The following is a 23306-nucleotide window of genomic DNA, read 5'->3' on the forward strand; positions in this document are numbered from 1 at the left end:
CGCGCGCGCAACTTTGTCACTGTGACAGCTTCTCCTCTGGGTTTGTAGGCATCGTTAGGAAGAGAAATCCATGGCTTGAGGCGGGGAGAGAGAGAGAGAGAGAGAGAGAGAGAGGGTCAAGATACAGTAAGCTAGATGGAAGAAGAGAGAGAGAGAGAGAGAGAGAGAGAGAGAGAGAGATTGTGGTGAAAACTAGTCTGAGGCAGTTGAGTGATGGAACAACAGAAAAGAGATGTAGGAGGAATGAGATGACAGAGAGACAGCAGAGAGAGAGAGAGTTATGGTGAGAGGTGAATTAGTGAAGATGGATGGATGGATGGATGGATGGATGGATGGATGGATGGATGGATGGATGGATGGATATGGTAGGCGGTTACAGGTTAAAGCAGAGAGAAGGCAAATTATATAAATGTACATAATACTGTATGAATACCAGAAGCATCAAAAGCATTAAAAAGGGGTCACTCACTATAGGGATAATATTCCTTTGTTATTGTACAGCCACATATAGACCCATACATAACTAAAACTATAAGCCATTAGTCCAGTTCATATATAGGCCTATTATTATATAGCGTTTTGTTTGGACCAAAGCGCTCTTAAAGCCGTTCATTCTAGAGCAGGCCAACCGACGGAGGACACAGAACAGATTCTCTGGTCTGCCTGCATGGATGGATGCTGTGGACAGGATGAGTCACGTTTGTCCCTTCTGTCCATCTCTCTCTCTCTCTCTCTCTCTCTCTCTCTCAGCCTGTACTGAGCCTCACCAGCTTGTTCGTCCACTTAGCGTCCTTATCCGTCACGCCTCCCTCCCCGTGCAGCAGACTGCAGCGTATAGAACAACAGCAGGACACTTCATGCCACTGTGCTGACTGCTAGAACATGGTATACACTACCCACTATACACTACACACTATACACTACACACTAGTATACACTACACACTAGTATACACTACACAGCATTCTGCTGTCAGAATGCCTCCTGCTCTTTTTCTAGACGGTGTCGGTCGGTGTTCAGAGCAGGTTCTTCTCAGCCGGGTGAACTGAGTCAGACGTCGACTCAATCCTTCCTCAAAGTTCACTGGTTGAGAACCAGCCCTAAATAAAGTGAACTATAAACAAAGCCAGATAACTAGACTGCCAGTGATCTCACACCCGGAACTGAAATATGAAAACACTAAATATCAAAACAGAGAGAGAGAGAGAGAGAGAGAGAGGATATTGTTGCGCACAAGGCCTGTGCAACAATGAACAATGAGTCATTTAGCCCTTTCTTCAACCAGCCAATACGTAACTACTATATTGACAGACAGACAAACAATAGCTAGATGACATGCATTATTTGTAATGGAACGTTGTACGTTAACAACTCATAATATGGTCATATCTTCCGCTATAGCCGTTAATTACGAACAAGGCAGCTCGGCTGTATCTTGAAGCCGTGATTCTGAACGTGTTTCTACTGTAATCCACAAGTGTGACTATATTAATTCCTTGTGTCAATACGTTGTATTGTTTTTTTTATCAGCAGTTGCCAGTTAAGCTCTTCAAAGAGAAATAATGTGCTTGTTTTATCTGCGTTTGCTATAAAAACCACACCAGACCATTCGGTTTAATGAATCCAGAACTTTAGGTTCTCTATAACCAGCAATGTAATAGTTCTGTCTGTGTATCAAATATAATTGTATTGGGACTGCCTCTTTTTGCTCTCCCATGGGCAGAGAGGACTGCCTCTTTGTTCTCCCATGGGCAGAGAGGACTGCCCCTTTGCTCTCCCATGGGCAGAGAGGACTGCCCCTTTGCTCTCCCATGGGCAGAGAGGACTGCCCCTTTGCTCTCCCATGGGCAGAGAGGACTGCCCCTTTGCTCTCCCATGGGCAGAGAGGACTGCCCCTTTGCTCTCCCATGGGCAGAGAGGACTGCCCCTTTGCTCTCCCATGGGCAGAGAGGACTGCCCCTTTGCTCTCCCATGGGCAGAGAGGACTGCCCCTTTGCTCTCCCATGGGCAGAGAGGACTGCCCCTTTGCTCTCCCATGGGCAGAGAGGACTGCCCCTTTGCTCTCCCATGGGGAGAGAGGACTGCCCCTTTGCTCTCCCATGGGCAGAGAGGACTGCCCCTTTGCTCTCCCATGGGCAGAGAGGACTGCCCCTTGGCCACGCGTGAATTCCGTTTGTGTCAGAGCATAGGCATGGTAACGCCCCGCCTGCCTGTGATTGGCCTACCGACACTGTCCTCCGAGGTGGATGGGTAGTCTGATGCGAGGTCACTCCGTGGTGGGAAATAATGCAATATTATGGAATGACACAAGAGAAGAGAACGCTAACTTGTACGTTTTATTTTTGTAGAAGAGCCTAGGCAAACTAATATCGTTTATGCCGTTTGCTTTGATGGAATAATTGATTGAACATTGCACGCCGTAATATGATTTGATTTGGGTGTGTTCTAAAATAAAGTGATTTAATACACGATAATCAACACTAACACTTTATTTAGAACACACCCAAATCAAATCATCATAGTACACCAGACACGTTCAATCAATTTTTCAATCAAAGCATAAACAATAAGTTTGCCTCTTCTACAAAAATAAAACTTACAAGTTAGTTACAAGGCTGCGTTCTGCCAAGCTGTCGTTCTCTTGTAGCCTATTATTTATTTCTCAATCTCACCACGGAGTAACCTCGCGTCTCAGAGGACAGTCAACACGGGCAGTGCCAGTATAGACCAATCACAGGCAGGCAGGGCGTTACCATGCCTCAAGCCATGCCTATGCTCAGACACAAACGAGATTCACGCCTTGGCCACGAGAACGACCCTTGCGCCTGCATGCTAAATCTCCGAATAGTGGGTATAGCTCCTCGTGAGACAGAGATGACACTGTGAATGAGGTTATAGTTCTGCATTGAGAGAGAGAAAGAGAGAGAGAGAGAGAGACTCAATACTATTATCTGCTATAGAGGAGAAGTGAGGCGATGGGGACAGAACTACAACTACAACAAAATAAACCCCAACGAGGAATGCTCAAGGAATGAAAAAGAAGGTATAATTCTCACGTTGGAATACAAGATTAATATTTCATAACGGGAGACACTGTACAGCATGTTGAGCCGTACAGTAGCTTGGCACCGCCTCCTCCAACATGCTTTGTGCTTTAGCTTTTAGAAGGATTGAGATGCCAGTGATATAACGGCAGACAAAAAGCTCATCTCTGGGTGGATTCCTTCGATGCCAAAACGCTTGAATCAAGAAAAAAGCACTTGGAAGGAACTCAAAGAAGGTAGAGCGTTGTAGGCTTTCAGGGAGATTCAACTCTCTCTAGCCCATTCTGACCTGAGATCAGATTCATACGATGTTTCCACTGGACACACACTGGTCTGATTAACCCATTCTGACCTGAGATCAGATTCTAAAAAAATGTCAGTCGTTCTTCGATTTTTCAAAAATAGCAGAGCTACAAGCTCGTAGCGCGCCACTCGGTGGCGCGCTACGAGCTTGTAGATCTGCTATTTTTCAATAGCTAAAGCATAACATGATGCTAACACCAAAATGGGTTCCCGGTCAGAATGGGCTAGGGAAACATGAAGGATAACAATGCACGCTGTCTTAGCAGAATGAAGATAAACATTGGTGTTAAAGCCTCTCACAGTTCCTCATGCCAATATATAATAATATTATAGTCAGGCAGTTCAGTTCAGTTCAGTTCAGTTTTATTTTCGGAAGGAGGACATACTGTACATACACAGCACACAGGTACAGTATAGATAGATAGATAGATGGATAGATAGATAGATAGATAGATAGATAGATAGATAGATAGATAGATGCATTGCCACATATTCTTTCCTTGACCTTGCACATCTCACCACTGTGAGCACAATCTGTATGAACCAGTAAGACGCGCAAACGCGGGAAGCGAACGCAGCTCGTACATATTTGGGTTTTGGACGTATAGCTGCTTTGGGGACTCCTTATATGGTTATGGCTGAGTCATGGTGACGTAACAGCGGGACTCCATATATGGGCACAAAAGCGGGACAGACAGACAGACAGACACACACACACACAGACATGATCTGCTAGGTCTCATAGTAAGTGCTCATTGCGTTCGCAACTACCAGTTGAAGACTTTGCGTGCGTGCATTCGACTGGAGGAGTTATGGACACATACACACACGCGAGCGTGCATGTGGCATGCACGTACACATATACAGCCTCACAAATAGCTCACAGAGAGGCAGCATGTTGATGCACGCATACGCATGCACACACACGCACACGCACACACACACACACACACACACACACACACACACACACACACACACACACACACACACACACACAAATAGCTTACAGAGAGAGCTCGGGATCATGTCGAAGTGTGCACAGGCACACACACACACACACACACACACACACACACACACACACACACACACACACACACACACACAAATAGCTTACAGAGAGAGCTCGGGAGCATGCGCAGGCACACACACACACACACACACACACACACTTGACCCTTGGAATATGAAGAGGTGAAGAGGCCCAGTGTTTCATCTTGAAGCAGGGCTTGCAGTGTTTCTCTACTATACCACTTCATTCTTGGCATTCACGCTGGTACTGTTGAATAGGAAGGAAAAACAGAGCGTGTTCACACTTCACACCACTCTCACGTACAGTAACGATGGAGATCGTGGTCATGGAATCGTTTACGAAGCTATTGAGAATGTACTGTAATGTACATTATGCGGTTGACTCGCGCTGACTCTTGACATTTTGCACGTTCGTCTTTTTATTCTAGTACCTTATCTAACAGATAACCAGTAGTGCACATCGGCTGCTATGTTGTTCACAAACCTTTTAACCTCTTAAAAAAAAAAACTTTAGTTTGTGGTCAAAGCAAAGAAAATATATATATTATAGTGGTATATGAAGATACAGATATTGACTTTTGTTGAGATTCTTGGCAAAAAAAAAACAACAAGGAATGCTCAGACAGACGGACAGACATTTTGGGCTGTTGTAATGTGAACCACCTCGAATGCTGATGGGCGTATTGATTTTGCCGGTTAGACCTCATTTGTCCGTCTAGTTGAAACATTCACCCCGTGCTTAGACTTGTACACTTGTACCCGACCCGACCAATTACAATAAATTGGCGTCCTGAACCTGGACACTCAAAGTCTGAAACCATTTCATTCTGAAAGTGTATAAAATGGACAGAACGGTTATTTAGTTTTTTTCCTGTCCCATTTTTACATTCTCTGAATTAAATTGGCGCAGAGGCTTTTACTTAGTCGGGGAAGATAAATTTCAAGGCAAGGCAAGCATATTTGTACAGCACATATCAACAGCAAGTGCTTGATTCAAAACATTAAGACCATTGATGGATTAAAGTGCACCTTCAGTAAAAGGCGGCATTGCAGCAAACCAAAACATCCTGTTAAAAAGAGTACAGTAGCAGCCCTGCTGTTTTCTGCCAGTCTGTTAGAGAGATACAGTATGAGTTGTATTAAAGAACTGAGAGTCGTGGCAGCGCTGCTGTTTTCTGCCAGTCTGTTAGAGAGACAGTATGCGGCGTATTAAAAACAGAACACCACGTTTAGTTCTTATAGCGGTTTCGCTGCATGTTATCAGACGATTTAATCTCCATCATCACGGGTGCAGTACTTAGTTTAGACAGTTTTTGGTTCAGACTAGTCATTGGTTAGACCAGTCATTAGTCCTACAACTACAACCTATCTCAAACCCTCACCCTAACCCTAACCTCCCACGGGGCAGCACACCTGAACCTAAACCTTAACCCATGTCTAACCAATGACTAGTCTCTAAACTAAGTATGCACCCCCGTCATCACCAGCCCTTATCAAGACCATGCAATGGAGCCACTATGGACATGTCCTGTTGTCAGCCAGCACCGGTTCTGGCCTATATCCCACTCACCCTGAGAAGTTCAGATCTTGCCCCTGAAGCCCTGAACCATAATCCAATGCTTTAAAAACCAACACTAGTACAGTATTTGGAAATCAATTCTTTGACAGGCAGGGTAGCCGGTGTGCACAGATTGAATGATATGATCCATTTTCTCTTGTATTAGTGAGGACTAGACTACAGGGCAGCGGTGTTCTGAATCAACTGCAGTGTTTTGATTGATTTTTCCCTTTTTTCCTAGCAGTCGAGTCTACTGAAGAGAAATGCCCTGACAAGTTATATTCTTCTTCTCCAAAACGTTCTTAGACATAATAAGTCCCTTTAAACCTCGGTGTGTATATACTCTTAACCCATTCTGACCTGAGATCAGATTCATACGAGGTTTCCACTGGACACACACTGGTCTGATGAACACATTCTGACCTGAGATCAGATTCTAAAAATGTCAGTCGTTCTTCGATTTTTCAAAAATAGCAGACCTACAAGCTCGTAGCGCGCCACTCGGTGGCGCGCTATGAGCTTGTAGATCTGCTATTTTTCAATAGCTAAAGCACGACATGATGCTAACACCGAAATGGGTTCCCGTTCAGAATGGGTTAAAAGACATAAGAGACATAATAAGTCCCTTTAAACCTCGGTATGTATACTCTTAAAAGGGAGATCATATGCATGCTGTTGAATTTCAGAGTCTTCTGATGACTACGGCGAGATGTCTGGCACGCCGAGAGACGTTCAGAGAGACGTGTAGCAGAGCGTAGAGAGAGAGAGACGTGCAGCAGAGCTAGAGAGGGAATGAGCGATGGAGAGCGGAGACAGGGTGAAGTCAGACCATAATGATGATGGAGTCTGAGAAATGACACAGAAAAGCTGTCGAGAGAGGGAACAGGGACATAAAGAGTGATAGAAGAAGAGAGAGAGAGAGTGAGAGGGAACAGGGACATAAAGAGTGATAGAAGAAGAGAGAGAGAGAGAGTGAGAGGGAACAGGGACATAAAGAGTGATAGAAGAAGAGAGAGAGAGTGAGAGGGAACAGGGACATAAAGAGTGATAGAAGAAGAGAGAGAGAGTGAGAGGGAACAGGGACATAAAGAGTGATAGAAGAAGAGAGAGTGAGAGGGAAGACAGAAAGAGTGATAGAAGAAGAGAGTCTCTCTCTTCTTCTATCACTCTTTCAGGGAAGACAGAAAGAGTGATAGAAGAAAGCTACAAGCTACAAGCAGAATGAGAGACCTTTGACCTTTTAAAAGCACCTTTATTAAAACTCTGCAGTACATAAAATATGTCATTTCAATATCGCAGTTAGCTCATTATGAAGAGACAAAATATAAATAACACCTTTTCTTTTTTTTTTCAAAAGGAAAGGCACAATTCATACTAAGCATGTGTTGTATGGAGAATATAGGTTGCTACCTTCAGGAAGGAGATATGGTGTATACCAGCATACAATAAGGTCAGACTAAAGAGGTCCTTTGTCTACCAGTCGACCTTGAGGCTCAATCAGGAGATGTATAGTAGCCACAGGATAATCTAAGCGCTGGATATTGCTCATGTCTTTATGTATGTAAATTGTCTTGTTCTTTGTGTTTGTATATGTGTTTCTGCATACTTGGCTGCTGTGTCGCAAGACAAATTTCAGTGTGAACTGACAATAAAGTACTATATCATATCATATCAATTCCCCATCCTGCACCACACATACATAGCACGTCTCTCTGAGCCCAGAAAAGGCTAATAGCCTCTAAATTGTCCATTAGTTTGTGTTCGGCAAACTCCACCCTATAAGAAAGAGAGAGAGAGGAAGCGAGAGAGAGAGAGATACCAGAAGGAAGGAAGCTTAGCCCAGGGGTATAAATGGGTAAACGGGGTACAGGGTTTAGGGAGGTTAGCCATGCAGGGACTCAGCGTGTCATTCATCCTGAGTCACACTTGGCCGTCGTCGTCTCACACACTGTGAATAAAAACAGGCTCTAGATCTGAAAGCCCACGGCGTGGCACCGCCGCGGCACATTGTGGGCTTGTGGATCGGCTGTTTTCAGCGTGACGACGACGACAGCCGCGAGTGACTCGGCGTGTAGAATAAATCCTGTCTGGGCCGCTGAGTGACGGAAGCCGCTCGCTGCTTATCGCTGATTATTCACTGTCAGTCTCACAGGAACCCCAAGCAATGACACAGCCTCTCTCTCTCTCTCTGTCTCTGTGTCTCTCTCTCTCTCTCTCTCTCTCTCTCTGATCCCATTTTTCTAAACACAGATTTTCTTAAACAGCCGTGGAAGCAACGATAAACAAGCATTCTAGTCACGCATCTCACTCACTCACTCACACACACACGCACGCACACACACACACACACACACACACACACACACACACGTCCTTCACTCCCTGCTGTGTCTCCACATCCGTTGGCTGGCTCTCTCTCTCTCTCTCTCTCTCTCTCTTTTTACTTACTTGCGCAAGTAAAGATGAGCATCTGGCTCACTAGGAGGAACAAAATACAAGGAGCAGGGTCAGTAGACCCAGGACTCATGGCAAAAGGACTGATAACAGCTCGTCTCAGAATAGAGTTTGCCTATTACAAACTGATCTCCTGTCTAGAACAGTTCGTTGAGATGTGGGGACATGATAACATCTTGTGTAGCATTGAGCAAGAATCACTGGTTTTATCTCTAAAAGGAAAAAAAAAAAAAAAAAAAAAAAGGTTTAATATTATTGTGAATACCCAAAGCATGAAATTTCTAGGAATGTCCTGAAGAATATGTGAGTGTACACAAAAGAGTAAATAAAGGCTTCGTTAAAGGTCTCTCTCTCTCTCTCTCTCTCTCTCTCTCTCTCTCTCTTTCTCTCTCTCTCTCTCTCTCTCTCTCTCGTGCCTCATCAGTCACTCTATGGTCGTGTCTGGGAGCCATTTCACTTTTATCTGTGATAACTGACTCTGTCTGTCCAATTCAGCCCTCCAAGTGAAATATACACACACACATTTATGTATGGCAAGTACAGTGTACACACAGACATGCACGAAACACTCATACTTTATATGCACAAACGTAGCAGGCGTGAATATATGCACTTACAGTATGTATGTAGTACTCACACACACAAAAACAATCACACACACCCCCCAGCAAAGATTGGAGTTAAAAACGTTATATATATTCAAAGATTTTCCAACACATTTTCACATTTTTTTCAAAAGATAGCAGATGAGCTTGTACTGTAGCTTGTACTGTAGCACCGGGCCACGCGGTAAGTGGTATGGTAATTGTATACCCGCCCAGAATGGGTTAATAGGTGGTGTGATGCAGGGGGTGTGTGCACCGGGCCACGCGGTAAGTGGTATGGTAATTGGAGAATTAGCGTTTAACCCATTCTGGGCGGGAACCCATTTTGGTGTTGGCACTATGTTATGCTTTAGCTATTGAAAAATAGCAGATCTACAAGCTCATAGCGCGCCACCGAGTGGCGCGCTATGAGCTTGTAGGTCTGCTATTTTTGAAAAATCGAAGAACGACTGACATTTTTTAGAATCTGATCTCAGGTCAGAATGGGTTAATCAGACCAGTGTGTGTCCAGTGGAAACCTCGTATGAATCTGATCTCAGGTCAGAATGGGTTAACAACATCCACGCAGCAGCCGTCCATAGAGCCGCTGGGCTAGCGAGAGGAAGCGCTGCAGCCATGACGGGTCAACCGCCGGCCGCTTGCCTCTTTAACCCATCGTGGACTGAGGCCCGTTCTACTAAATTATCTCTTCTAATTACATCCTGATAGCTTTCTTGAAAAAAACAACCCCATGTTTCTGTGTGTGTCAGACAGTCGTACTCGAAACATTTTCATGTCAAGGACCACCAAAAATCATAACGTAATTACCCGCCGAGACCCGACTGAAAAATATGTTGTTCCAGCCAGGGAACGACATATTCTCATTGTTCTCAGATTTGCTTCTGAGAATATGTTGCTTCTTCTGGGAGGGAATATGTTGCTTTGCTTCTGGGGGCTTCCCCCCCTTCCCCCAGAAGCAAAGAACGTTTGCTCTGAAAAGAATATATATATATTCAAAGATTTGCACCACATTTTCACGATTTTGCACCAACATTTTCAGATCTACAAGCTCGTATAGCTTCGAGCTCGTAGATCAACAGCTATTTCTCACCAGTTAAGAATAACGTAATGAGTTAAAACACCAAAGGAGGTTCCCGTCCAGAAGGGCTTAAAGAGTGCTTTAACAAGGCCCGACCTTGGGAGCACAGACTGACTACAGCGAGGCCGCGGCTCTCTGTATCGGGAGCGTAATTGCTTTGCACCTGGTCAGTGCCCCCTTCATGATTAACCCATTCTGACCTGAGATCAGATTCATACGAGGTTTCCACTGGACACACACTGGTCTGATTAACCCATTCTGACCTGAGATCAGATTCTATAAAAATGTCAGTCGTTCTTCGATTTTTCAAAAATAGCAGACCTACAAGCTCGTAGCGCGCCACTCGGTGGCGCGCTATGAGCTTGTAGATCTGCTATTTTTCAATAGCTAAAGCATAACATGATGCTAACACCAAAATGGGTTCCCGGTCAGAATGGGTTAAATGGATTGGAATAGAAACCGCCATACAGTACTTTGGGGGGAGTATGACGTGGAAGTGCACTTTTCACAATGAAATCTTTTACTTGGTAAACACAGCTGAAAGGTATAATCATGACATTGTGGGGAGTGTTTCATTTAGTTGTCGGTGTGTGCCTATATGGCCCAGTGTGGACACACACACACACACACACACACACACACACACACACACACACACACACAGCTCCTGTACAGTTATTTAACTCCACGCTGGCACACACTAAACACCTAAATGAAACAAACCAGCTCTGCCAGAATAGGGCTACAGTGCAACGGGTCCATTCAAAGACATATTTGGAGGTGGAATGACTGGAATCTATAGCCTAAAAAAAACAGGATTCTCAGAAAGCATCATGATTCTACATTTCCATCACATAATCAGAGGCCACATACTGTAGACTGGAACTGGAACCTATGCTTTCTATGGCATAATAGGAAGCTCCCGGCAGGATGCGCCGGGTTGAAACTATAGACACAGCTGCAGGACATGAGACTAATTGATTAGAGCGACAGAGAGAGAGAGAGAGAGAGAGGAGTGTGTGTGCATCAATTTAACAGGTGCAGGCGATCAGAAATCAGCAGAGAGAGGCCGACGTTTGCGCTACTGTATTGAAGTGGACTCGGCGCCAGAAATTTCCCTGGAAATAAAAACGTCTGGGTTTTCGAGGCTAGTAGACACATGTGACCTAGGATGGAATGTTTGTTGTGGTTGAGAAATGCAACAAAACATTACCTATAGGGTATAGGTACCCTCGCAAAAACATGCAGTAATTCTGGTCTCTAAAACTACCTCTCCCTGGCCAGCCCGGGGCGCCTGGTGGAGGGGAAAGGAACTGGTCGGAATAACGTGTTCCTTCCACCCGCTACGTCCGGCCAGGGAAATCCCCCCCCCCCCCCCGTCAGGTGAAAACGAAGCAGCTTGGACTCCTCATGCATAGAAGGAGGCATGAGATCAGTCCGTTGACCTATAGGCTATATAGGAAACGATGCCAGACGCCACAGACACTTAGGCAGGCCATCGATGGACGGGAGCAAGAAGTCTCTCTTACACTATACGAACATCCGCTCTAGAACACTCTATTGCTGTTGTAGCCCTAATGAATGCAGTATGCTAATGACACCTGCCTGCTACACTGATTACATGTGCAGCAGGCACAGGTGCTCTTGGCTAGAGTTGAGACAGAATGTGCCAAAAGGTTGGTCCTTTTTATGGGCAAAGGACCAAAGGAAACTGAGGTGATGATCACCTCTAACGTCCCCCCGGACCGCCATCCACTTCCAACAATAACAGGAGGCAGTGAACCTGAAAGGAGTCTTAATTCAAAGTCCACCATGATGTGCCACAGAGCTTTAAAGGTCTGTGGCGGGTTCTGAATGTAATCAACTTCCTTCTCTGTGACTGTATTATAGAGTCTGTTCTCCTAGTATATCCTTCTCTGTGACTGTAGTAGAGACTGTTCTCCTAGTATATCCTTCTCTGTGACTGTAGTAGAGACTGTTCTCCTAGTATATCATTCTCTGTGACTGTAGTAGAGACTGTTCTCCTTCTATATCCTTCTCTGTGACTGTAGTAGAGACTGTTCTCCTTCTATATCCTTCTCTGTGACTGTAGTAGAGACTGTTCTCCTAGTATATCCTTCTCTGTGACTGTAGTAGAGACTGTTCTCCTAGTATATCCTTCTCTGTGACTGTAGTAGAGACTGTTCTCCTACTATATCCTTCTCTGTGACTGTAGTAGAGACTGTTCTCCTAGTATATCCTTCTCTGTGACTGTAGTAGAGACTGTTCTCCTAGTATATCCTTCTCTGTGACTGTAGTATTGACTGTTCTCCTAGTATATCCTTCTCTGTGACTGTAGTAGAGACTGTTCTCCTACTATATCCTTCTCTGTGACTGTAGTAGAGACTGTTCTCCTAGTATATCCTTCTATGTGACTGTAGTATAGAGACTGTTCTCCTAGTATATCCTTCTCTGTGACTGTAGTAGAGACTGTTCTCCTATAGTATATCCTTCTCTGTGACTGTAGTAGAGACTGTTCTCCTATCCTTCTCTGTGACTGTAGTAGAGACTGTTCTCCTATAGTATATCCTTCTCTGTGACTGTAGTAGAGACTGTTCTCCTAGTATATCCTTCTCTGTGACTGTAGTAGAGACTGTTCTCCTATCCTTCTCTGTGACTGTAGTAGAGACTGTTCTCCTAGTATATCCTTCTCTGTGACTGTAGTAGAGACTGTTCTCCTACTTTATCCTTCTATGTGACTGTAGTAGAGACTGTTCTCCTACTTTATCCTTCTATGTGACTGTAGTAGAGACTGTTCTCCTAGTATATCCTTCTCTGTGACTGTAGTATAGACTGTTCTCCTACTACATCCTTCTCTGTGACTGTAGTAGAGACTGTTCTCCTAGTATATCCTTCTCTGTGACTGTAGTATAGAGACTGTTCTCCTTCTATATCCTTCTCTGTGACTGTAGTATAGAGACTGTTCTCCTACTATATCCTTCTCTGTGACTGTAGTAGAGACTGTTCTCCTAGTATATCCTTCTCTGTGACTGTAGTAGAGACTGTTCTCCTAGTATATCCTTCTCTGTGACTGTAGTAGAGACTGTTCTCCTAGTATATCCTTCTCTGTGACTGTAGTAGAGACTGTTCTCCTACTATATCCTTCTCTGTGACTGTAGTAGAGACTGTTCTCCTAGTATATCATTCTCTGTGACTGTAGTATAGAGACTGTTCTCCTACTATATCCTTCTCTGTGACTGTAGTAGAGACTGTTCTCCTAGTATATCATTCTCTGTGACTGTAGTATAGAGACTGTTTTCCTAGTATATCCTTCTCTGTGACTGTAGTAGAGACTGTTCTCTATACTATATCCTTCTCTGTGACTGTAGTATAGAGACTGTTCTCCTACTATATCCTTCTCTGTGACTGTAGTATAGAGACTGTTCTCCTACTATATCATTCTCTGTGACTGTAGTATAGAGACTGTTCTCCTACTATATCCTTCTCTGTGACTGTAGTATAGAGACTGTTCTCCTACTATATCATTCTCTGTGACTGTAGTAGAGACTGTTCTCCTAGTATATCCTTCTCTGTGACTGTAGTAGAGACTGTTCTCCTAGTATATCCTTCTCTGTGACTGTAGTAGAGACTGTTCTCCTAGTATATCCTTCTCTGTGACTGTAGTATAGAGACTGTTCTCTATACTATATCCTTCTCTGTGACTGTAGTAGAGACTGTTCTCCTGGTATATCCTTCTCTGTGACTGTAGTATAGAGACTGTTCTCCTACTATATCCTTCTCTGTGACTGTAGTAGAGACTGTTCTCCTGGTATATCCTTCTCTGTGACTGTAGTATAGAGACTGTTCTCCTACTATATCCTTCTATGTGACTGTAGTAGAGACTGTTCTCCTAGTATATCCTTCTCTGTGACTGTAGTAGAGACTGTTCTCCTTCTATATCCTTCTCTGTGACTGTAGTAGAGACTGTTCTCCTACTATATCCTTCTCTGTGACTGTAGTAGAGACTGTTCTCCTAGTATATCCTTCTCTGTGACTGTAGTATAGAGACTGTTCTCCTACTATATCCTTCTCTGTGACTGTAGTATAGAGACTGTTCTCCTACTATATCCCATTTATACCTGAGACCAGATTCTGCAAAATGTCTTCTAAATCATGACAGTTTTCTGAAAAACTTTATAATCAGTGGTTCTCAAACTATTTTCATGTCAAGGACCCCCAGAAATGATATGTAATTGGCCACCGACCCCCATCTGAAAATATGTCGTTCCAGGGACCCCCCCCCCCCATGAAGCAAAGATAATTATGAGTTAAAACTTTAGACCAAACTTGATTTTACGCCCTCTTCTCCATCATTTTTAGAGAGCTCGGATCAAGTTTGGTCCCTGTTGCTCCTAGAAGCACCGGCCTGCCCTTTAAAACGCGTGTATCTCCTTTGAGCACGTACAGTTGATCAGATTACATTAGCCCAGCACAATAATCATAGTTCAATTGAGCGTTACACAAGCTTGCAAAATCACAGACAATGATTACCTTGCATGGTTCAAACGGGGATTGATTTTTATTAAAACAAAATTGTGATCAAGCCTTTGAGACGGTATTCTTGTGTTGTTCACGGGGCATCAGAACAAATAAAACAACAGTCTTCTCTCCAGGCGTTCATGTTGGTTCATGAAGGCCTGAGCTGGTGAAGGGAACGTAGATGTCCCAGACAGTTAGAATTTACAAACTATAGGCGTTTATCAGACGCTCTTAATCCAGAGAAATTTACAGTAAGCAAGAACAAAACATGGTAAAACATCAAATACATAAAACTTGTCATCAAGAATCATAAGGACGCTGAGATATAGAATATATCTGTATAATGAAAGTCAACTATGAGTATATACGCTATAGCAGTGGTTCCCAAAGTGGGGTCCGGGGACCCCCCAGGAGTCCTTGAGGGAGTTCCAGGGGGTCCCCAGCTACGTGATAGTTTGGAACCAAATGGACCCTTGTGGGTCTGTAACTCTGAGAGTGTATACAAATGGAACCAAATGGACCAGTTAGGGTCCATTTGGTTAAATTAACATTGATTTTACTATATATATATAAATTGATGGTCCCAGAGATAGAAATGCCATTAAATGGGGGTCCGTAGAGACTAATATCCACGTCAAACTGGGGGTCCTTGAAATTAAACGGGTTCAGAATCACTGCTATAGCGGCGTAGGGAGGTCCATACCTTTACTAATGGGGGGTCCGTGGGCTAATTAGTGTCAATTTTGGGGTCCTTGACATGGAAAAGTTGTGGAACCGCTGTGCTATAGAGTGTCTATCTCTGTGTGTCCCTCAGTAGCATCTCTTCAGTGGGGTGTATCTCTGTGTGTCCTCAGTAGCATCTCTTCAGTGGGGTGTATCTCTGTGTGTCCCTCAGTAGCATCTCTTCAGTGGGGTGTATCTCTGTGTGTCCTCAGTAGCATCTCTTCAGTGGGGTGTATCTCTGTGTGTCCCTCAGTAGCATCTCTTCAGTGGGGTGTATCTCTGTGTGTCCTCAGTAGCATCTCTTCAGTGGGGTGTATCTCTGTGTGTCCTCAGTAGCATCTCTTCAGTGGGGTGTATCTCTGTGTGTCCTCAGTAGCATCTCTTCAGTGGGGTGTATCTCTGTGTGTCCTCAGTAGCAGCTCTTCAGTGGGGTGTATCTCTGTGTGTGTCCCTCAGTAGCATCTCTTCAGTGGGGTGTATCTCTGTGTGTCCTCAGTAGCATCTCTTCAGTGGGGTGTATCTCTCTGTGTGTCGCTCAGTAGCATCTCTTCAGTGGGGTGTATCTCTGTGTGTCCTCAGTAGCATCTCTTCAGTGGGGTGTATCTCTGTGTGTGTCCCTCAGTAGCATCTCTTCAGTGGGGTGTATCTCTGTGTGTCCTTCAGTAGCATCTCTTTAGTGGGGTGTATCTCTGTGTGTCCCTCAGTAGCATCTCTTCAGTGGGGTGTATCTCTATGTGTCCCTCAGTAGCATCTCTTCAGTGGGGTGTATCTCTGTGTGTCCTCAGTAGCATCTCTTCAGTGGGGTGTATCTCTGTGTGTCCCTCAGTAGCATCTCTTCAGTGGGGTGTATCTCTGTGTGTCCTCAGTAGCAGCTCTTCAGTGGGGTGTATCTCTGTGTGTGTCCCTCAGTAGCATCTCTTCAGTGGGGAGTATCTCTGTGTGTCCTCAGTAGCATCTCTTCAGTGGGGTGTATCTCTCTGTGTCCCTCAGTAGCATCTCTTCAGTGGGGTGTATCTCTGTGTGTCCTCAGTAGCATCTCTTCAGTGGGGTGTATCTCTCTGTGTCCCTCAGTAGCATCTCTTCAGTGGGGTGTATCTCTGTGTGTGTCCCTCAGTAGCATCTCTTCAGTGGGGAGTATCTCTGTGTGTCCTCAGTAGCATCTCTTCAGTGGGGTGTATCTCTCTGTGTCCCTCAGTAGCATCTCTTCAGTGGGGTGTATCTCTGTGTGTCCTCAGTAGCATCTCTTCAGTGGGGTGTATCTCTCTGTGTCCCTCAGTAGCATCTCTTCAGTGGGGTGTATCTCTGTGTGTCCCTCAGTAGCAGCTCTTCAGTGGGGTGTATCTCTGTGTGTCCTCAGTAGCATCTCTTCAGTGGGGTGTATCTCTGTGTGTCCTCAGTAGCAGCTCTGTGAGCCGTGTATATAAGCCTGCTATTTGTATGCACCTATTTCACCACCCCCACCCCCCTCCATACCTGGGGGACACGCTAATGTAGCTCGCTAGGCTGTCAATTTACCGTTATAATTTCCATATGCTCACACTCAGAATGGCTGCAGGCTAATCCGCGGTCACCCGCCTGTCTGCGGCGTGCCCAGGATTATCTGTTTGTTTTCATTTCGCGCGACGACGGGGAGATTATGTGTTAATCTCTTTAGAGAGGGACGGCGAGAGAGAGAGAGAGAGAGGGGGGGGGGGGGGGGGGTGGCGAGGACAGAAAGAGGGAGAGAGGGATTCGGGAAGGCGAGAGAGAGAGAGGACAGAAAGAGGGAGAAATGGAGAGAGCGGTGCACATTAAAGTGAAATGAGAGCGACAGGGCAGGTCTGACTAACAGAACAGAGAGCGGGGACAGGCACGGAGACAAGTGAGACAGGGAGAGGAAGAAGCGCGAACAAAGTCAAACGGGGAGATTTAGAAGAGTCTCTTTGTTCTCTTAACCCATACTGGGCGGGAACCCCTGTTGGTGTTTTAAGCATTATGTTACACTTTAGCTGTTGAAAAATAGCAGATCTACAAGCTTGTGTATAGGTCTGCTATTTTAGAAAAATCGTGAAAATGCGGCACAAATCTATTATATATTCTTTCAGAGCAAACGTTTTTTAACTCAAATCTTTGGTTCGTGGAACAACATATTTTCAGATGGGGGGTCGGTGGCCAATTACATATCATTTGACATGAAATATGGAGCACCACTGATACAGAAACATGAGGCGTTTCAGTAAACTGTCAGGATTTAGAAGAATTTCTTTGACGTTTCGACGTCAGGCCCGAACGGGTTAACACCACGTCCAGAAGCTGCCACTGTCGTCATCACATAAAACCCACGTGTGATCTTCATTTAGAACTATACAACATGAAGAGCTGTCAAGGACGGCAGGAGGCTGACACACACACACACACACACACACGTGCATGTGCACGCACACACACACACACACGCATGCACTCTCACACGGACACACGCACACACATACACGCATATATATACGCACACAATCTTCTTCTCATTTGCTTTCAATTATGCCGGAGGGGGGAGTCGGAGAATGCAGGTGCTTCACCTTGTCATGGCTTCCCCGGATTTTGACCGGATGATTTAATGCCTCGCTCACTGTCTAGCCATGCATTTGTGTATTGTGTACACAACAAGCACACTCTCGCTCACACAGAGACACGCACGCAGACACGCACGCACACAAACGTGCACTGCACATGCAGGACTTTTTTGTCCACACAGCCATGGGTCTCTCTCTCAGTAATTTGACCAATAGCGTGACTGCCGGTATAGGTTGACCAATAGCGTGACTGCCGGGAGGTGGCGTGATTTATTAGGGACCGCCAGCCTATAGCGTGATGTCAGAGGTTGTAATTAAATTCTCAGCAACCGTTCCGTTCTCAAAGGGAACAGGTATACAACCAGGGAAATTTCAGGACTGTGTGTGCGTTTGTGTTTGTGTTTGTGTGTGTGCGTTTGTGTTTGTGTGTGTGTGTGTGTGTGTGTGTGTGTGTGTGTGTGTGTGTGTGTGTGTGTGTGTGTGTGTGTGTGTGCGCGTGCGTGTGTGCATTGAAGCACAAGGTTACCGCTCTGCAAGTGCAGTGTGAGCAGGCGGGCGAGAGACATATAGCAAGAGAGAGAGCGAGGGGACGGAGGCGGCGGGTGAAGGAATGAGGAATGTACCTGTTCAGACTTTGTTTTCCCCTTTGTGTGTGTGTGTGTGTGTGTGTGTGTGTGTGTGTGTGTGCGCGCGTGCGCGTCACACACAGAGCGAGAGAGAGAGAGAGAGGGAGAGAGACAAAGGCAGTGTATACAGGCAGGCAGAGAATGAAAGGTGGGTCTCGGTGTGATAAGTGCCTCCAGCGAGCGTGTGATGAACGTGTTGCGTTCTGGGTGGCGGGGGGGGGTCAGGGGGGAGCGGATGGGCGCACACACGCACACACGCACGCACGCACGCACACACGCACGCAAGGAATTGCGGTGGTTTGCAGTTGCGAGATTTTGCGTGTGTGTGTGTGTGTGTGTGTGTGTGTGTGTGATGACAGGACAAGAAAGGGGGGATAGAGGGAGGGAGGAATTGGGCGAGGAGGAGGAGGGGTGATGGAGGGTGGGAGGGAGTCAGAGGGTGATGGAGGGGGAGGAGGAGGGGTGATGGAGGGTGGGAGAGGGTGATGGAGGAGGCAGAGGGGGAGGAGGAGGGGTGATGGAGTGTGGGAGGGTGGGAGAGGGTGATGGAGGGTGGGAGGAGGCAGAGGGTGATGGAGGAGGAGGAGGGGGAGGAGGCAGAGGGTGATGGAGGGTGGGAGGAGGCAGAGGGGGAGGAGGAGGGGTGATGGAGGGGCAGGAGGAGGAGGAGGCAGAGGGTGATGAGTGTGCTCTCACAGTGTAAGTGACACCTCTCCCCTGCGTCAGACCGATCGCCTGCCTCTCCCTCTCTAATGGGAACCTGTTAGAGGAGCCTTTTCTCCAGCCGTCATGTACCCCCCCCCCCCCTCATCCCCCCCCTCATCCCCCCCCTCATCCTCCCCCCCTCTCATCCCCCCCGCTACACCCCCACACACCCCACACACTCCACTACACCACTCCGTCTCCCTGACGTTCCCCCATGTATTGTTGTTCTAGATATATTTATATATTATATTCCTTTTTCTCCTCCTCCTGAGAAAGATGTTTTTTCCACACACACTAGTACACTGTAGTACAGTAACGCCTTGTATATATATTTCAAAGTCGGCGTCCTTCAGTTCACCTCTCGTTGTTTTTAATCAATCTATTCTCTGCCCCCGTGTTTGAATTACAGATTCATCCACTCGATGAACATGCACAAAGATTTAACCTATTCACCTCCAGAGAGAGGAGGGAGAGAGAGAGAGAGAGAGAGAGAGAGAGAGAGAGAGACTATTCACCTCAAGAGAGACTGAGGAGGGAGAGAGAGAGAGAGAGAGAGAGAGGAGGGAGAGAGAGGTTGGGTTGGTAACGTACTTGCACACCAACCACCACCACCGAGATGGAGGTTTGATTTCTGTGAGTTGCCTCCAGCTTCGCCGCGGGGCGATCCAACCAACACAATTGCCCATAATTATATGCAGGCCGCGTCCATCTAGCCAGCAAGGTGGCATAACTGTAGATGGAATTCCTCATTGACAGCCCATACAGTACATCCAAACAGTCCTACTGTATCTGTCAAAAAATAGGAATAAAAAAATATCCAAAAAAGGTAGCACATCCAGTTGCACTCCAGTGATGGAGGCTGCAGAGCAGAGAGTCTATGTATCCTCTGTCCAACGCGCTGCTGGTTCCACTATCCATACACTTGCTTTGATTACACACACACACACACACACACACACACACGCAGGCAGGCACAGAGGCGCGCACACACACACAGGCATGCACACACACACAGGTGACACGGGCGCACACACACACAGGCACACAGCAATACCTCAAAGAGATATTTTGAACCAGACCCAAACATGTTGTGCTCCAAAAAATGTAATCAACAGCAGGTGTATGTCTAGCAATCATTGCTGCAAACCTGATCAGAGGTTTCATTGCTTCTGAGCCGGCCCTGCTGGCGAGCAGCACGCACGCACACACACACGCACATACAGTACACACGCACACACACACACACACACAGCATCACCTCCCACAAAATAGGCTTCCTAACATCTCCCGCAAACAATCGCCGGCCTCTAAACGAGCCCCCGTTTCCCCAAACGCGTGGCAGCGTTCAGGAACACGAAGGAGGCTTTGCTTTATGCAGACAGTTCTGCTGTAAGAGGCTGCATGACTCATTGTGATGCTTTTAACCCATTTAGGTCGAAATTGTCTTCTAAATCATGACCAAACCTCATGTTTCTATATCTGTGGTTCTCAATATTTCATGTCAAGGACCCCAGAAATGTTATGTAATAGGCCACCGACCCCCATCTGAATATGTTGTTCCAGGGACCCCCTCCCAGAAGCAAAGATTTGAGTTAAGCTCTGAAAGAATATATATTCAAAGATTTACACGCACATTTTCACGAATTTTCAAAAATAGCAGACATACAAGCTCGTAGCGCGCCACTCGGTGGCGCGCTACGAGCTTGTAGGTCTGCTATTTTTCAATAGCTAAATTATAACGATGTTTAAAACACCAAAAGGGGTTCCCGCCCAAAATGGGTTAAATGAACACAGTTGGATGTTAGACGCTAACGGGAGGTAAATCCCTCGGAAATCCCTTTAGTCTTCGTTTTTATTTGGAATGAGAAAATTGCCTGTTTTGAGCTGTCGACGTCCAAGCCAATATGCATATGCGTGCAACCAAGCGTGCGAATTCAAAAGCACTTGTACGGTACAGTACGTGTATCGCTTAATTCTTCAAACCAATTAGAATATTCTCCAAACTAAAAAAAGCACCTGTGTCCAAGATATACTCCCACAGTGTTTCACAAGACCTTAAACAACACCTACCAGCAGAACAAAGGATATGGAACCTGCCAGCTCTATCCACCCACCAACACACACACACACACACACACACACACACACACACACACACACACACACACTCACACTCACACACACACTCACACGCACCTTGCCAACATTGCACCACACAACAATGTTGGAGTGGAGGGGTGTCTATTATGCTGCATGAGTGAGTATAGTCCCATCGCAGGCGTTTCTCGGATGAATGTTTTTTTCATTCAATCCAGCCATACTGTAGCTATACATAATAACAGTATACAGTATGGCTCCATATTCTCCCACATCTCGTCAAAGAGACCCAAAACAATATGATGCATATAGTGCCACATTATAGTCTAGATATTATATATGCAACACAATATACACTGTAAGAAAAGAAACGTAGCATGAAGCCAAAAGCCTAGATGCGTTTTGGATGAATAAATCATTGTTTTAAACCAAGCTCTCTCTCTCTCTCTCTCTCTCTCTCTCTCTCTCTCTTTCTCACAATAATAACTACTTATGCCATTGAGTACTTTTTTCCATCACTGAAGTTTAGAATTAGAGATAAAAAGGGATCCCGCACAGAGACCTGCGGATGAAGGTTTTTGTCACCAAATGGCGCAAATCCATTATCCGCCCGCTATATCCAACCGCATTGTCCTATTGTGTATTAATAACCGCACCGTCAGCCAACCGCGGCTAAATCAGCCATCTGATTGTGTCTCTATCGCACACTGTCTTCACCTTTCTGATTGTGTCTCTATCGCACACTGTCTTCACCTTTCTGATTGTGTCTCTATCGCACACTGTCTTCACCTTTCTGATTGTGTCTCTATCGCACACTGTCTTCACCTTTCTGATTGTGTCTCTATCGCACACTGTCTTCACCTTTCTGATTGTGTCTCTATCGCACACTGTCTTCACCTTTCTGATTGTGTCTCTATCGCACCCTGTCTTCACCTTTCTGATTGTGTCTCTACCGCACACTGTCTTCACCTTTCTGATTGTGTCTCTATCGCACACTGTCTTCACCTTTCTGATTGTGTCTCTATCGCACACTGTCTTCACCTTTCTGATTGTGTCTCTATCCAGTCTATCGCACCCTGTCTTCACCTTTCTGATTGTGTCTCTATCGCACACTGTCTTCACCTTTCTGATTGTGTCTCTATCGCACCCTGTCTTCACCTTTCTGATTGTGTCTCTACCGCACACTGTCTTCACCTTTCTGATTGTGTCTCTATCGCACACTGTCTTCACCTTTCTGATTGTGTCTCTATCGCACACTGTCTTCACCTTTCTGATTGTGTCTCTATCCAGTCTATCGCACCCTGTCTTCACCTTTCTGATTGTGTCTCTATCGCACACTGTCTTCACCTTTCTGATTGTGTCTCTATCGCACCCTGTCTTCACCTTTCTGATTGTGTCTCTATCCAGTCTATCGCACACTGTCTTCACCTTTCTGAGCAACGTTCCAGTCACTCAGACCTTCATCAGACATCAGGATGCCCCCCCCCACCCCCCTCATGTTCTAGGGCATGTAATGTAATGTCTAGTCAGTGTGTGGCAGTTCACCCTGCCACTGAGACTGAAGATAACCAACAGAGTTTGAATTTGCAGAAAATGAGTTTAGTTTGACATTATTTATTGTGCATTTGTTTGATTGATAATTGATTGTTGACTTCATTGAAGGGAGCAACTATACTGTGGGGTATTATATGGGGAACATGCCAACAGTGGGAGGGTTTGTTTAGAGAACTCTTTAATCATATTATGTAGATAATTTATAATATTATGTGACACTAAAATATGTTGTGAATTGTGATGTCTCTGGACATTGGGAATGCACTGGTATACTGGTATGATTGTGGAATCAATCCAGGGTTGGTTTGGTCCATGGGAGGGGCCTAGCCTTTATAAGGAGCACCTGCCACTGCCCGGGCAATCAAGGTAGGATTGCACAGGAGGGTGCAGAGCAGACCTAGAGAGAGCCAACCTGGCCAGTGGGCTGTATATACTTCTTTTTTTGTATGCCTTTTGT

The sequence above is a fragment of the Protomyctophum bolini genome, assembly GCF_963924005.1.
Source record: "Protomyctophum bolini genome assembly, chromosome: 12".
NCBI classification, from domain to species: domain Eukaryota; kingdom Metazoa; phylum Chordata; class Actinopteri; order Myctophiformes; family Myctophidae; genus Protomyctophum; species Protomyctophum bolini.